This window comes from Aegilops tauschii, chromosome 5 (genome assembly GCF_002575655.3).
Source record: "Aegilops tauschii subsp. strangulata cultivar AL8/78 chromosome 5, Aet v6.0, whole genome shotgun sequence".
Lineage (NCBI taxonomy): Eukaryota > Viridiplantae > Streptophyta > Magnoliopsida > Poales > Poaceae > Aegilops > Aegilops tauschii.
In genome coordinates this window covers 25,484,647-25,501,424 of record NC_053039.3, presented here as the reverse complement: position 1 = coordinate 25,501,424, position 16,778 = coordinate 25,484,647, and the positions used below count along the sequence as shown (strand labels likewise).

The following is a 16,778-nucleotide window of genomic DNA, read 5'->3' as shown; positions in this document are numbered from 1 at the left end:
AAGGATGTACAAACACCAGGGTGCAAATTGGTACCACTCTAATTTTCACATAAAGTAGACCGTATGTATTGGGCAATCCCAAATTCTATAAATTTTCTAGATCTCTCAATATCACCATGCTGCCTATTCTTCAAGCCAACATCCAACATGCCGACCTGCTTCGACTCGTCTGCTGACATGGAGGCTTCGACCCCTCGGCTGGACCGGTGGCTTCGACTCGTCAGCTGACCGTGCCGCCTCTTCTTCAGGCGAACATACAACACGCCGACCTGCTTCGACTCGTTAGCTGACCGTGCCGCATCTTCTTCAAGACAACATCCAAAAAGCCAAAATTTCAAAGACGTACATGGAATTTACACATTTTGAAAAGCACGACTTCATTTTTACAAAAGTGGATAATACAGTTTGACCAAAATAAAGCTGAACTTTTTCTTCAGGTTGTTCTTGTGCAGGAGTCGGGTCCATTGTCTGGGTAATCATTTTCTATCTCCCGGCGATAGACAACGGGCAACTCGAGTCAAGCTCTCAGCACCATCTACGCACATCGTAGATTGAAGTGTAGCAATTCTTGTTGGGAAGGATGAAAAAGTGTGAAGCACACATGACATACATCAAACATTGTATTGATGCCTTCTAAAAAAACCAAAACAAACAAATTGGACTGATGGAATATGATATCGGTATACATGACATACATACAGTCAAGACATGCCAGCAGACCCCTTAGGTATGAGGCATCCAGCCTGTTCTATCCCAGATTGAAAAATAATACACTTGTCAATTTGGAAATGAACAGAGATCGACCATAACAAATATAAAGCTAGAAGATTAGAAATGTCAACACAGGATGAGAGCGCCTCATCATTTATATGGCCAGACTAATGCGAGCCTAGCTATAGCTATGGGCTGGAGCATGGAGTGTGTGTGTGCACTCCTTACGGCATGAGCAGTGGAAGCACCTGAATGGTGTTGCCCCATCTTCCAGATAGGTATAAAAATTGTAGGGCTGCCATTTTTAAAAAATATCACCCAAAGGAGGCGTACCGCATACACGATCTCAATTTAGAATTTCTATTTTCATGACCTTGCAAATAATTTTACTTCTTTTGTTCAAGAATCCATAAATTCAGAATGTGATATAACGCGTGCTTGTCCACAAATGATATAGAAGTATAAGAACCACAACAAATATGGAAATTGCAACATTCTGATCTTAGAAGTTCCCACTTACCAGGGATCTATAAGTTCCATTGTTACTACGATGGGAGTATATTCACAAAAATATCTTTCAGATTTTCATCTTCTGTCATTTGTTCCAAAATCCTGTCAATGGAAATAAATTCCGATGACGGGTTGCACTCCGCAGGCTACGGCTCACTTGAAAACAACAATTTGGACATTTGCTCCTTCTTAGCTTGTATATCATATTTGCTCTTCTGTTGTTTTCTTCTCCAATTAGATTGTTTGTATGGACAATCTTTTGCTGACCAATTCGATATGCACGTCCAATCGCCTGCCTTTGGACAGAAGGGTTGCACGCAACATCGAGGAGCACCACACGTGACGCTCCAAAGAGGGTGATACCTTCTCCACACACCTTGGTCCATGCAAGCATCACCTTGGCCTCGCTCTCCATATCATTGAAGTCCACCATCAAGGCCTTGCGGGTTTTAACAGAGAAATTTCCACTCATATACATGACCTCATTGCGTTTAGTCTAGTTGAACTCTTTCCTCGGCTGTTCTCTGATCAAGTCCAATGGTTCAAGAAACTGGCTAAACACAAGCACTCGCTCTTTTAAAGCTTCACTACTGGAATTTTCGTCTTTGCCGCGTGGTAGGCTCTTTCCCGAGTGCAATATGTTAGGCTGTCGGCAATAGTATCTTTGCTGAGTTCCTACCCAAGAAGTAATCGGCAGAAATAAAAACTCGGCAAACAGGTACTTTGCCGAGTATCGTCAACGAAACGCTGGGTAAAACAACAAACCTCGGCAACAAGGGTGTTGCCGAGTTCTAAACTCAGAAAAAGGGAGTCTTTGCCGAGTGTCCCACTCGGCAAAAGGGGGTCTTAGCTACAATGCATTGTTTTGGCTGTAGCAGTTGCATACGACCTCGGATGAAGATGCTTCAAAAATAATAGTTGTTCATTTTGATGAGGCTGATAGTTTTATGTCGACAATTTTACATTTGATGCCATATTATTTACACTTTTTCCATGAAAATATGTGTCTCAAATGACCAACGCAATGACCATATTCATTCCATAGTTTATGATAATGTGGTGAACTTGGGCATATAGGTGAATCTTTCCATCACAAACAATGTTGCCAAATAGAGTTTTGAACTTTTTGTACAAAAATATCATTTTCTATTTTCTAAGTATAAAAAATGTGTATTTTTTGTGAGGCAATTACAAAAACCAGGGTGCAAAATGGCTCTATCCCAATTTTCACATGAAGTAAACCATATTTGATGGATAACTACCATGTGTTATTTATTTACAAGGTCTCTAGTTACTTTCGCACATTTAAATCACTTTATGCTGATTTCCCGAAAGTAATTCAATTTGAAGTGCAATTGTGTGATAGCTCTGTCCTGAAAATTAGCAAACAACATTTTTAGGTACACAAGTAGTAATTATATAGAAGAACCACTTATAGTTTGGAAATGTTCAGCTCCTTGCTCTAATGCCGGTCATTTTGACCCCTTTTGGAAAAAATGAAAGAACATGAATAGAAGTTCAAAAACTGCTATCCTTTCGCATGGACTCCTTTTATATGTACTATTTGTGAGGAAAAATGCCTAACTTATATTACGACAATTTTGGAAAAAAAATCCTTCACAAAATGGGCTATGAAGTATGGAAATTCATGACTTTCAAGCCAAACGATTAAGGTGAGGACCATATTCATTGCATAGTTTACGATAATGTGGTGAAGTCGGATATATAGGTGCATATTGGCATTGCAAACAATGTTGCAAAATAGAGTTTTCAAATTTTTATACAATAAAATCATTTCCTATTTTCTATGTGTCAAAATGGGTATTTTTTGTGAAGCAAGTACAAAAACAAGGGTGCAAATTGGTACCACTCTAATTTTCACATAAAGTAGACCGTATGTAATGGACAATTCCCAAGTTCTATCAATTTTGTAGATCTCTCAATATCACCATGTCGCCTCTCCTTCAAGCCAACATCAAACATGCCGACCTGCTTCGACTCGTCAGCTGACATGGAGGCTTTGACCCCTTGGCTGGACCGGCGGCTTCGACTCGTCAGCTGACCGTGTCGCCTCTTCTTCAAGCCAACGTACAACACGCCGACCTGATTCGACTCGTTAGCTGACCGTGCCGCCTCTTCTTCAAGACAACATCCAAAAAGACAAAATTTCAAAGTCGTACATGGAATTTACACATTTTCAAAAGCACGACTTCATTTTTACCAAAGTCGATGATACATTTTGACCAAAATAAAGCTGAACTTTTTCTTCAGGTTGTTCTCGTGCAGGAGTCGGGTCCATTGTCTGGTTAATCATTTTACATCTCCCGACGAGAGAAAACGGGCAGCTGGAGTCAGGCTCTAAGCACCTTCTACGCACATTGTAGATTGAAGTGTAGCAATTGTTGCTGGGAAGGATGAAAAAGTGTGAAGCACACATGACATACATCAAACATTATGTTGATGCCTTCTAAAAAAACAAAAACAAACAAATTGGACTGATGGAATATGATATCGGTACACATGACATACATACTATAAATACATGCCAGCATACCCCTTAGGTCTGAGGCATCCAGCCTGTTCTATCTCAGATTGAAAAATAATACACTTGTCGATATGAAAATGAACAGAGATCCACCATAACAAGTATAAAGCTAGAACATTAGAAATGTGAACACAAGATGAGAACGCCTCATCATTTATATGGTCAGACTTGTGCGAGCCTAGCTATAGCTATGGGCTGGTGCATGGAGTGTATGTGTGCACTCCTTATGGCATGACCAATGGAAGCACCTGAATGGTGTTGCCCCATCTTTCAGATAGGTATAAAAATTGTAGGGCTGCTATTTTAAAAAAAAAATCACCCAAAGGAGGCGTACCGCATACACGATCTCAATTTAGAATTTTTATTTTCAAGAGCTTGCAAGTAATTTTACTTCTTTTGTTGAAGAATCCATAAATTCAGAATTTGATATAACGCGTGCTTGTCCACAAATGATATAAAAGGATAAGAACCACAAACAAATATGGAAATTGCAACATTCTGATCTTAGAAGTTCCCACTTACGAGAGATCTATAAGTTCTATTGTTACTACGATGGGAGTATATTCACAAAAATATCTTTCAAATTTTCATCTTATGTGATTTGTTCCATAATCCTGTCAATGGAAATAAATTCCGATGACTTGAAAACAACAATTTAGACATTTGCTCCTTCTTAGTTTGTATATCAGATTTGCCCTTCTATTGTGTTACTTCTCCGATTAGATTGTTTGTATGGACAATCTTTTGCCGACCAATTCGATATGCACGTCCAATCGCCTGCCTTTGGACAGAAGGATTGCACACAACATCGAGAAGCACCACCTTGGTCTACGCTCCAAAGTGGGTTATACCTTCTCCACACACCTTGGTCTACGCAAGCATCACCTTGGCCTCGCTCTCCATATCATTGAAGTCCACCATCAAGGCCTTGCGGGTTTTAACCGAGAAATTTCCACTCATATACATGAGCTCGTTGCGTTTAGTCCAATTGAACTCTTTTCTCGGCTGTTCCATGATCAAGTCCAATGGTTCAAGAAACTGGCTAAACACAAGCACTCGCTCTTTTAAAGCTTCACTACCGGAATTTTCGTCTTTGTCGAGTCTTAGGCTCTTTCCCGAGTGCAATATGTTAGGCAGTCAGCAATGGTATCTTTGCCGAGTTCCTACCCAAGAAGTAATCGGCAGAAATAAAAACTCGGCAAACAGGTACTTTGCCGAGTATCGTCAACGAAACGCTCGGTAAAACAACAAAACTCGGCAACCAGGGTGTTGCCGAGTGCTAAACTCGGAAAAAGGGAGTCTTTGCTGAGTGTCCCACTTGGTAAATGGGGGTCTTAGCTACAATGCATTGTTTTGGCTGTAGCAGTTGCATACGACCTCGGATAAAGATGCTTCAAAAATCAAAGTTGCTCATTTTGATGAGACTGATAATTTTTTGTCGACAATTTTACATTTGATGCCATATTATTTACACTTTTTCCATGAAAAATTTGGTCTCAAATGACCAACGCAATGACCATATTCACTAGGTAGGAAGTGTGGCTTGCCGCACCCGGCAGCATCGCTGCCGGGCATAGTCATATCCAATCGATAATACACTCACTAAAACATTGAAAATATAAAAAAATAGTATAATATAGTTGTGTTGATCAATCTAATATATTAAATTTATATCAGAAGCATTACATGGATAAATACAAATTCAGTACATCGCAATTGGTCCCGGAAGCTTCAGTCCAAAAGAAAGCTATACGTTAGTGCAAAAGCAAGCCAGGACATAACAAATACAATAAGTCGTGGCATGTCTTTTAGGCACTAAAAAAAGGTACATGCTCAAACATCATTAACTAACTCCCTATCAATCTCGATTCATTTCAATATGAGGGCAATAATTGAACCGATACAATTAATTACAATACAACAATTACACAGGAAAAGAGAAAATAAAGGAGGGCACTAAATGTTTTCTAATAAATCAAAATTGTGATTCTTTATTTATTTATTTCAGATTTGCAATTCTTATAATTTGTACCTTTTCTAAGTTTTCTATGCTGTATAATGCATGTCGACCGCCTAAAAAGAGGTCTGATCAAGCGAGATGCAATGCGAGATAATAAACCTACTTAGTCATGTTATAACCTAATACTTGATAGCTCGACCAGGTTGTCTCCTTGATTAAATCCTTACATATCACAATCCTTGTGCTTTCGTGCCTCTCTGAAGGAAGCCACAAGTGCAAATACCTCATGCTCACACGCTTGATTCACGCTATTGATTTAGAAAACAATATATATGAATCATGTCAAATTTTCACCGTCAATCCATTTGGTAGACTTGACAGCCCGACCGTAGTCATCAACCTTCGAGCCGAAAACGGCAAGGTCAAACTGAGACTCAGGTAACCATAATAAGAATATGATCATCAACAAAGACGACAAAGTCAAACCAGGAACCATATCCTGGTTCCTCTAAAAACCAATTTTGGATGAGAAACTGTGAAGAGGGAAAAAGAAGAGGTCCTGATTCCTCTAAAATTAATTTTAGATGATAACCCATGGTGTAGAAAGTCAGGGTCTCCACCTCATCCTCTCACCCTCTCTTCTTCCCACCCCATCCCCCTCGATGCCTCCTCTTTCCACCATATAATCTGGAGCATTTGAACACATTAGCCATGGAAGGAAATTAGCGAAATTCAAAACAATAAATTTAGTAATCATATCAGGGATGGGTTTGGGAGATCAAATATACCTCGAGATGGGGAAATCGCTGTTGTCGACACCCTGCTGAACAACCACACATAGGAGTTGCCGGTATCTGACCGACTACCATCTTCTGCCGAGGAAGGAGAGGCAGACACAACACCTCGGAATGGTGCAGGACGGTGAAATCACAGTTATCGACACCCTGCTGAACATCCACACATGGGCGCTGCTGGTATCCACAAATAATTAAATTCAATCCTGCATCGACCATATAGATCTTCTCAACCATAGAAAACGAACAAAATATATTATTGTTAGCATGAGAATCTGAGAATACTTACTCTCGCACTGCACTAACGCTAAGCCTGCTGTAATAATATCCTTGGCTCAAGGTATTCGACCAAAATAATCGAAGAGATGTTGCTCTCACATACATCGGTTAATTGTACATTGCTTAAACTAAAATACATATTGTATTCTAGTTCAGTTCGGCTACTTTGTGTTCCGCTAGATGAAAACAAACTCAAACTCCTGTTGTGAATCCTACATTGCTTAAAAAAAAAGACATTTTTATTCAAGTAAAAATATGAGGCACCTATATGTCCTGGGTATTGATCATTCAGTAAATTTTGAGGCACCAAGATTCTGAAGCAGTATGGTTGACCATTAATCAAGTAACAAAATAGTCCCTCTATTATATAATATAAGATGTTTTTGCAAGCTGTGTTAGCTTGCAAAAATGTCTTATATAAGGGACGAAGAGAGTATTACCCTATCAATACCTAGGACATATTAAGCCAACAGATAAATTAAATTTACTGAATTAATACAAATAAACATATAGACAATAAAAAGAAGAAGCTTTGAAGCACATTCATAAGATCGGCGATGCAACCATAAATGATTACTCCCAGTACCAACGCAATGATTTTGCATGAAGCACAATTAGGAACAATGGTTGATGGATACCCAAACAGCAAGAACAAAAAGATGCATGCAATTGGAAGAGGTAGTTTGTAATTGCTATTGCATGGTTACAATATAGTCAACAAAGACTTGAAATGAAATAAGTTAATGACTACGCTGGCAGATGTAGCTTGCAATTAAAAGGAAACCGCAAGAAAAATAAGTACCTAAAGAAATAGGAATCACGGCGTCTCTATCTATCAATCCTAAAGGGACATATATGCAGCTAAGGATTTGTATAGTTATGCTGCAACGTATTAATACACTCGTAAGGTCCACCTACAGTTAATTTGATGAACCAATGGGGTTACCTCCATAGCTGACACGTGTGCCCAGCATGATGTCTTCAAATCCGAGCATTGTGTTGTTACATAGTTTAGTTTCAAAGGTCCAATTCCATCTTCAAGAAAAGAAAAAGGAAGATTCGACCGTTGAGAAGTACACAAACCTTGCTCATTAAAAAACAGAACTAATTTGTTTGTAGCATAATATGACATCAGGCATGATCTGTTTTTAGTAGTCCCTTCTTTAAATATTAGCCTTAACATTAATTTAGTAATCAATGTCGAAACAAAAAGAAATAAGAAGTTTATTGTTGATTGAAATGTAGTAAATATTTCTCTACAATGGGAATTTAAATCAACCCCCTGCCCTCAACCTCACAATTTGCACGGTGATCGAATGAACAGTCAGAATAAATAAAAACCTTGTCACCTGAAGTGAAAAAAGAACAGCCATGTTGGAGAAACAAATGGGAATACTACTACTTGAAAGAGTACTTTAGTTTTGACTTCTATCTGAATTTCATTTTTGTCAGGTGGCTACTGTCTCCCACTCACACCCAATAAGCACACATGTACGAACAAGAGTAGAATATATTTGAGCATTGGTGTCTCTGTGTTTAAGTAAATGACAACAATGAATCAAGAAACTCGGTAGAGCAATGTATCCATTTCTCAAGGAACGAATGTTCTCAAACTTCAAAATGCCACATAGAAAATTATCATACAGTGGAGATAATAAAGAAAACTAAATACATCCAGTATATTTTTTCTTAAATGTTTCCCCACATTAGCTAAAATATTAGTACTACTAGTCAAATTTCCAATCATCCTAAAACAAAGACCATGAGCTACAAAAATCACATTATGCAATTCATGAAACATCTGAGGGTAGTGGCAGGCAAAGGAGTGATCTCAGCACCAGGCAGAGAAGGGGGTCTCACCTTGACTTTGGACTGCTGGGTGCCGTCGTGGAGGAGCTCTGAAGCAGGGAACACCTATGATCATCACAGAGAACTGGAAATAACTACTTCATGCAACTGAGTACTGTAAAAAAATACAAAAAACATAGATGGATTGAACCTTTTCTCACAAAGCATATAGAATTAACCCCCCTGAGAAAACAGTACCATACGACGCAACTCACACTAACATGCAAGACCCCTATATGTAGACGATCACTTCACACTCAACTCTCACATTGACTTTTTAAATACATCAGACAAAAAAATAGCAAATTTCTTGCATGGAGCAAAGGACACAGGTACCCAACAAAACAAAAGGGCAACAAAACATCATAATAATAAAGCTAAGAGAAGGAGAAACACACCCAGCAGAACAGCGCGATGGTCGGAAGCAGAACCATACCACAGTTCGAGCGAGATTGTCCACGGGAGGAAGAACCAATGACAACAACAAACCTGCAGCAATCCCACATCAGATAAACAACCAATCGAACACCCAAAAGAGGAAAAGTATATATTATTTGGACGAGCACCTCAACCCTCTACCTCTCCCTTTGCCCTCCCCCTCCCACACAGTGAGAACATGAACCAGGACATTCAGTTCAGTTATAAGCAGAAGTGCTAGCATATAGTGAGTTTAAATGAAAACAAATCTGAAGGTGGCAGGAAACAGTGTGTTTGACCTCTTATCCTAAAACTTAATAGAAGCATGAGTACATCATGAAATCTGAGAACCCTAAGCAACAAACGCAGAGCGATCTCAAGCGCACACAATTCAATACCATTTCAACCTCTGGGGGCTTTCTCAGGCACCACATCGTGTGCACCACCACAAAACAAAAATATAGGTGTGCTCATAGCTATCATGGGGTCGTTAATTACCGGACCAAGCATTGACATTGACCCTTGTTAACTTTCAGGCCACAAGCAGCAACAAACTGACCCATCACGCTATGATATACTACTGACAGCAACCGTATAGAGCAAGGCGAGCAGACCAAAGAAAGAACTTATGTACCCAGACTGAACCCAGTGAGATCTTGCGACGCATTCAACTTTTATTCTTCAGAGCACAATTACCACCGAGTTGCCCGATCTACACAACCACGATACAAGCATCTCGTGCCATCTCAAGGAATAAGATTGTGGCCACCACTATCAACGAGATAAAAGGAAACGGAAGACCTGCTCAGGCTTAGCACATGCGCGTACCACAACAGCTAAATTATTTACTGAAGAAAACTAACAGTGCTAACTGTCAAAACTGAACCTGAATAGTTGTACCTGGTAGAGGAGTTTCTCGAGGATGAGCTCTGCGGCGTCCATGACGGTGTGGAAGAGGCCGGAGAGGAAGACGACCTTGCGGTCTGTGCCTGCCGAGAAGAGGCCGTCGCTGCCAGTCGCGTCACCACCGAACTGGTTATGGGAATCTTTGCGTCGACGGCGTGGGGGTGCAGCTCACGCGCCTCTGCACCTGCCGCTCCTCGGCGACGAAGAAGATGTGGGCAGGGAGGAGAACCTGGCGCCACAGTCGATGCGCTCCTCCAGTGGTGCAGCGGCGTGAGGAGCAGCATCCGCTCGGCGGGCAGGGAGGAGACGCGCCGGGGCGGGGTGGAGAGGATGGGCGACGACGACGGGCAACCAGAGCGACCCCAGAGAGGCATTCTTCAGAGATGAAGCATCATGTGACCGCTTCAGGTTACTAACTTCACCTTCAGCATGCTCTCAACCTACAAATAATTAATAAGTATGAGTTAACTACTACAATATAATATATAAATTTCTTGTTCCATACCGTTCTAAATTTGCTCAAAGAGCATGCAAAAAAAGAATCTATCAGTTTACTCTTTCTTAATTTCCCCCGAGATTCTGAATAAAGAGAGGAAACTACTGGCTAACATGAATGCATGCAATGTAATATGATTTTTTTTTACCTGCAACAACATCTTCTGCAGCTTTTGCATGCTGCTTCACCAAGTCCTCTTTAGCACTGATAGTCAAAAGAGCAGCAGAGAGCTTCTCACTTAAACTCATATCCGACACACTTCCAGAACCGGGACTAAAGGCCCTCACAAACCGGGACAAATGGCCCTTTTTCTACTAGTGAATGGAAACTGCACTGGAAATATGGATATCCTTCTTGAAATTTGTGTCGATTGGTGCATGCATCCATATCAAGCAAAACCATATACTTTGCCATGAAACTATATTGGCTACCAGCAGCCAAAAATGAATGCTGGTACGAAACTAGAAAAAACTCTCACATTGGTGGTCTAGCAATAAAGGCAACTTAATTTGAGAGGAATCGTTTGGTTCGAGATGAAGCTATTTTGTAACGTTCATGTGACATGTGGTACATAATTTTGTTTTTGGTTTCCATAGTTGATTTGTTTATGAGGTTTTTTTTTACTTCATAGTATAATCTATTATTTACATATGTTTTTTCGGAGGGTGGAAGTACTCTTATGTACATCTTTTTTTTGGAGGATGGATATACTTAATTATGTTACGATTTGTGTTCTGCTTGTTTCAACTTGGGCCCAAATATCCAGTTTTCTTTTCTCACAATACATTCTTCTCTTCACCACAGATCCAACTGCGAGTTACTTCATTCATGGAAACAGAGAGTAAACAAATCAGCTGCTTGATAAGACAAATAGTAAATATATCAAATTTGATATGCTACGGAAGGTAGTTTCATCCTCTACCATTTCAAACAGCAACAGAAAACCTTCATGTTAATTATCACACACTAAGATATGGTGCTAGAATATACGAGTATAAAACAAGATACAAATTAAGGGGAGGAATCAGCACAAGTTAAGCTTCATTTTATTCACTGTTAAATATTAATGTTTACTCATTTCAATGCAAAAAAATAGAGTAAATTTCAGTCGACTCGCTGCAAAAAGAATTAACCATCACTCCATTCGCATCCCTGTTAAATCAAGAGATCCAATTTTCACTAAATTATGGCAACGCAAAGCCACAAAGTTAATGAGAATGACCTTCTTGTTCTCAGGTGGACCCCAACCATATATGTTCTCTACTGCAGTATCGTTTCCAACCAGTTCTGACATGGCACTGCACAATTGTCCACTTCTAATTGAGAGTGAAGTTCAGTAGGTAAATAAACTCAAGTGTTCGATTGGTTTCTTGGAAATAATTATACACTTAAGGAAGGCACTACAACAATCCTCAGGCGGGACAGAACTTAGGACATGACCAAAAAAAAGACTACATAGTTGATTTCACATCAGTATATCACTAGAATGTTAATTCTCCTCGGTTACAATTCGAAGGAAATTCATTGTCACCTGAAAAGGAACATGTCATATGGGCCTCATCAGTAGTTAACAGTTGCAAGTCTTGCAGATTTGGCAAGAAATTTTTTATCTTAGCGGTTGCAGCTTGTACAAGTAAGTAATCACAGGACATGGCATTTGACGCTACAATAATATAATTAATTTTTTTTTGCGGGGCATAGTCGTCCCATCCATTCAGGTAGCTGGAGATGAGATCCTACAAGGAAAATAGTTGAGGGACAAGGCGGTGCTCCTTTCAGTTTCAATCATAGCCATTGCTTGTACTTGGTTGTTGGCCATGTCAAGAGCAAGAAGCCATGCCTTAGGGTGCCGGAATTTGACCCTGGAGATGAGATAAACAACAGCACCTTCATCATCATTCAGGCTGACAACAGGCTGATATGTCCAGAGATTTTGCAAGTTTCTCTCTGCAGCAGCCTCATCATTGTTACGCAGCAGCATTCCGCAGCGAACCAATCCAGACCGCATTGTCGTGTCAATCCGGACGGCGGATGCATTGACGGTGAAGTCGATTTTCCAGTCCTCGGGGGGATTGCCGGTGATGTTGCAGTTGGTACTATATGTGGTGAGCGCCCAGTCATCAATTCTGAGCTTGGGGCCCCCGGTTTCAGGGTCTTTACCAGGAAGACGATGGCCGAAGGCTTCCAGCTCGACAAACTTGAGGCAATCCCCCACGACAGCGACGCTTCGGTAAGGCTTTGGACAGCACTCAAGCGCCTTGCCGCCATGGCTTCCCGGCCTTACCGGCAGCGGTACAAGGCGGATTTTGTCGTTGTCGTCACGGAGCACGTCGTAGAGCAGTATTCCGTGCCAGAGATCAACCCAGCCAACGAGTCCCCTGCTCCCGATGGTGATGACCGAGTTGGTAAGATGCTGAAAGTGGCCATGGACATCGTCAGGGGGGAGCGGCATGGGGAAGGGTATCCGCGGCGAGTCCACCAGCACCTTCTTGGAGGTCCAACACCAGTCCTCGGACTTGAACAGGTAGAGCACGAACTTGTAATACGAGGCTTGAGACAGCACGGGGCTGGTGAAGTGGCCGCCGCCACCGCGGGGGAGGACGCCAACCACATTGTCTGTGAATAAGTGAGGGTGAGGGTGAGCGAGGAGCCTCAGCGACGGGCCTCCCCATGTGGAGCTGGCTGGCTGGTAGACGAAGTAGTCGCTCATCTTCTGCGTGATGTTGAAGGGTGGGGGGCCGCGGCCGATGGCGGTGCGGAGGACGAAGAAGCCGTCTGCTGCGCAAAGGATCTTGGGTTCCTGGAAGAAGTCTTCGCCGGGATGCAAGAGGAGACCGTGCACGGAGAGACGGGAGGGTATCGGCGGGTGAGCAGGCCATAAGGAAACCACGATCTGATTGCCTGTGCTAGTAAACGTTTGGGCCGTGCTCTCGTTGGTGTCGTCGATGTAGGCGCCGGAGTCGACAAGGACGCAGCAGGCGGCCGCCATGGAAACCCTACCCTACCCTAGATTTCCTTGGATTTCTCTTCTCTTCTCAGGTTAAGCTTAGGTTGGGGAGGGGTGAGTTAAATGCATAGAAGTACCATAATTAGGGCATCACATGCAGATTGGAACCACGATTCTTAATTTTTGCGTGTCAGTACCAACATTGTTTCAGAAGCTAGAACTCTATTTTATACGTATTGACGGTGTATCTGACCAACGGGGCACGCAGGTGCCGACATGGCATGTTTTTTTGCAGAAAACCCCTTACATTGTATGTAATCACAAAAATGCCCAAATTTTTTACGGGGAAAAGGCTATGTGAGAGGCTGTTTTTTTGTTCGCAATTTCCACCACCGAATCTGGACTGAAATTTTCCGCCACTTAAACAAATAAATAAAAGGAAAGAAAATTCAGGCGCCAGCGTGAATCGAACATGGCGGTGCGGAGGACGAAGAAGCCGTCTGCTGCGCAAAGGATCTTGGGTTCCTGGAAGAAGTCTTCGCCGAGATGCAAGAGGAGACCGTGCACGGAGAGACGGGAGGGTATCGGCGGGTGAGCAGGCCATAAGGAAACCACGATCTGATTGCCTGTGCTAGTAAACGTTTGGGCCGTGCTCTCGTTGGTGTCGTCGATGTAGGCGCCGGAGTCGACAAGGACGCAGCAGGCGGCCGCCATGGAAACCCTACCCTACCCTAGATTTCCTTGGATTTCTCTTCTCTTCTCAGGTTAAGCTTAGGTTGGGGAGGGGTGAGTTAAATGCATAGAAGTATCATAATTAGGGCATCACATGCAGATTGGAACCACGATTCTTAATTTTTGCGTGTCAGTACCAACATTGTTTCAGAAGCTAGAACTCTATTTTATACGTATTGACGGTGTATCTGACCAACGGGGCACGCAGGTGCCGACATGGCATGGTTTTTTGCAGAAAACCCCTTACATTGTATGTAATCACAAAAATGCCCAAATTTTTGTAATATATCTTGAACTTTTTCTTAAGATATGATGAACATTTTACATAATGCGTGTTGAACTTTTTGTAATTTATGGTGAACATTTTCTTGATACACGATGAGTTTCAAGAACTTTTTGCCCCGGTTTCCTAATCATTCTTGCAATCAATGCATTAAAAGTTGAACATATAACTTTAAATGCATTAAATTTTAGAAACATGGCGTAGAACATGTATTAAAAATAATTGTGTAATCATAATAAATTTTAGAAATGCATTAAAACTTTTCAACTTTTATTAAAATAATCAAGTGTTTTTGGAAATGCAAATTGATTTTACACAATAAGTTTTAATATATACTGAACATTTTATGAAATACAAAAATTTCACCATAATAATCTTGAAACTCACCGTGTATTAATAAAATGTCACCATAAATTATAAAAAAATTACCACGAATTAAGTAAAATGTTTCTTTTCATAAGAAAATTGAACAACCTATAATACAAAAATGTTCAATTTGCATTTCAAATATGTTCAACGGATATTACCAAAGTTTATTATATTAAGAAAATGTTCACCGTTTGTAAAGAAAAGTTCATCGTGCATTGAAAAATGTTCACTATAAGCAGAAAAAGTGTTCAGCGTATATTAAAAAAATGTTCACCGCGCATTCTAAAAGCTTAAGGGAAATGAAACGAATAGTAACTGGGGCAACGAACGAGCCCAACACGCTCGCCAGTTAAGTGCGAAACGAAAAAAAATGCAGGCCTCGGTGGGCCGGCCCAGCGCTTCAGCCATAGTATAAGAAAAGGAACGCCTGCATTGGAACGTGAGCTGCGCTGTGGCGTTTTGGTTAACGTGTGGCGCCTGTGGACTGCACGTCGCAGGATCGATCCCCGCCGGCGCCTGATTTTTCTTTCACTTTAGTGGCGGAAAATTTCAAACCAGTCCAGATTCGGTGGTGGAAATTGCGAACAAAAAAAAGCCTTTTTCCCGCAAAAAATTTGGACATTTTTGTGATTATATACAACGTCAGGGGGTTTTCTGTAAAAAATATGCCACGTCGGCACCTGACGGGCGGCCCCGTTGGTCAGATACACCGTCAATACGTATAAAACAAAGTTTTAGCCTTATTTGCAAAAGTCTGAAACAATGTTGGTACTAATACGCAAAAATTAAGAATCGTGGTACCAATCTGCATGTGATGCTCCAATTGTGGTACTTCTGTGCAATTAACTTGGGAGGGGTTGAAGCAAGAAGAACAGGGACGGGAGACGGCTCGACAAGTTTTTTTGGTGGGAGGAAAGGAAACACCATGTAGATAGATAGATATATAGATGGGCCAGCAGAGCCCATCCACCTTGTTTTCCTCTTCACGGATCACACAGGGTTTTCTTTTTTGAATCCTAAAAAAATAAAAGCTATCCTCTTTCTGGGGTGTATGTGGATGATCTGGTGATCAAGCTGACGCCGGTGAAGCGGTGAAGGCCACGTTTCAGATGAGTGATCTTGGGTTGCAGTCTTACTACCTGCGCATCAAAGTGCGCTAGGATGCAGCTGGCGTGACACTCGCGCAGAACGCGTAGGCCGGCAAGATCATTGACAAGGCAGGGGCAGGGTAGACGGGATGTAACCCATGCCAAATGCCGATGGAGGCTTGTCAATTTCGGAAAGGTATAACATGATTTCAGACAATCCGAATTTTGAGGATATCCGAAAAATCTGAAATTTTATTTGTGAAAGAAAGTTATGAAAGAGACAGATATGCACTCCTTTGCATGTTCGGTGGGTGCACCGGTGTGCACATGCGCTCGTTCATCTATCAACGTGCGTGCATGCATGCATGCTGTTACGGTCCCTGGCCCTCAGGCCCCATCAGCAGAAGACCAGGGCGACACTGTCACGACCCCTGTGACTGGGCTGGAACGACCACGTCACCAGGCCCAGCCCAACAAGCGCTACACAGGCCCAGAATGGAACACCGGCAAGTAGGGTTAAGTACTGCGCCCTCTCGCTGGGTGCGTGGTGTGGAGAAACTAGACACTGGACGGCGGCGGCTTCTTCCCTTATCCCCATTCCTTCCTCTAGAACCCTAGTTCTGCTACTCAAAATCCTGTATCCTTTGGTGTAACGGAGTGAAGAGATAGCGGGGCCATAACAATTGGTACTCAGAGCCACTAGATCCACCCAGTTTTTTTTCTCCACCCTCCCCAATCTGGCGGGGCGATTTCCATCCATCATCCAGACAAGAAGATGCAAGGCCACGACGATGGAGGAGCACACCAAGGCGATCGCAGACCTGACCTCGGCAATCGCGGCCCTCACAGCCAAAATCGAAGATATCCACCCCGTCGTCCACGAGCTACAAGGA

At 41.9% G+C, this 16,778-nt stretch overlaps 2 pseudogenes; both read right to left on the bottom strand.

The window, feature by feature from the left end:
• Nucleotides 1-1,256: 1,256 nt before the first annotated feature.
• Nucleotides 1,257-3,234, bottom strand: LOC141022490 (SNF2 domain-containing protein CLASSY 3-like; annotated as a pseudogene).
• A 919-nt stretch (nt 3,235-4,153) lies between these two features.
• LOC141022273 (SNF2 domain-containing protein CLASSY 3-like) lies at nt 4,154-4,820 on the bottom strand (annotated as a pseudogene).
• Between the last annotated feature and the right edge of the window lie 11,958 nt (nt 4,821-16,778).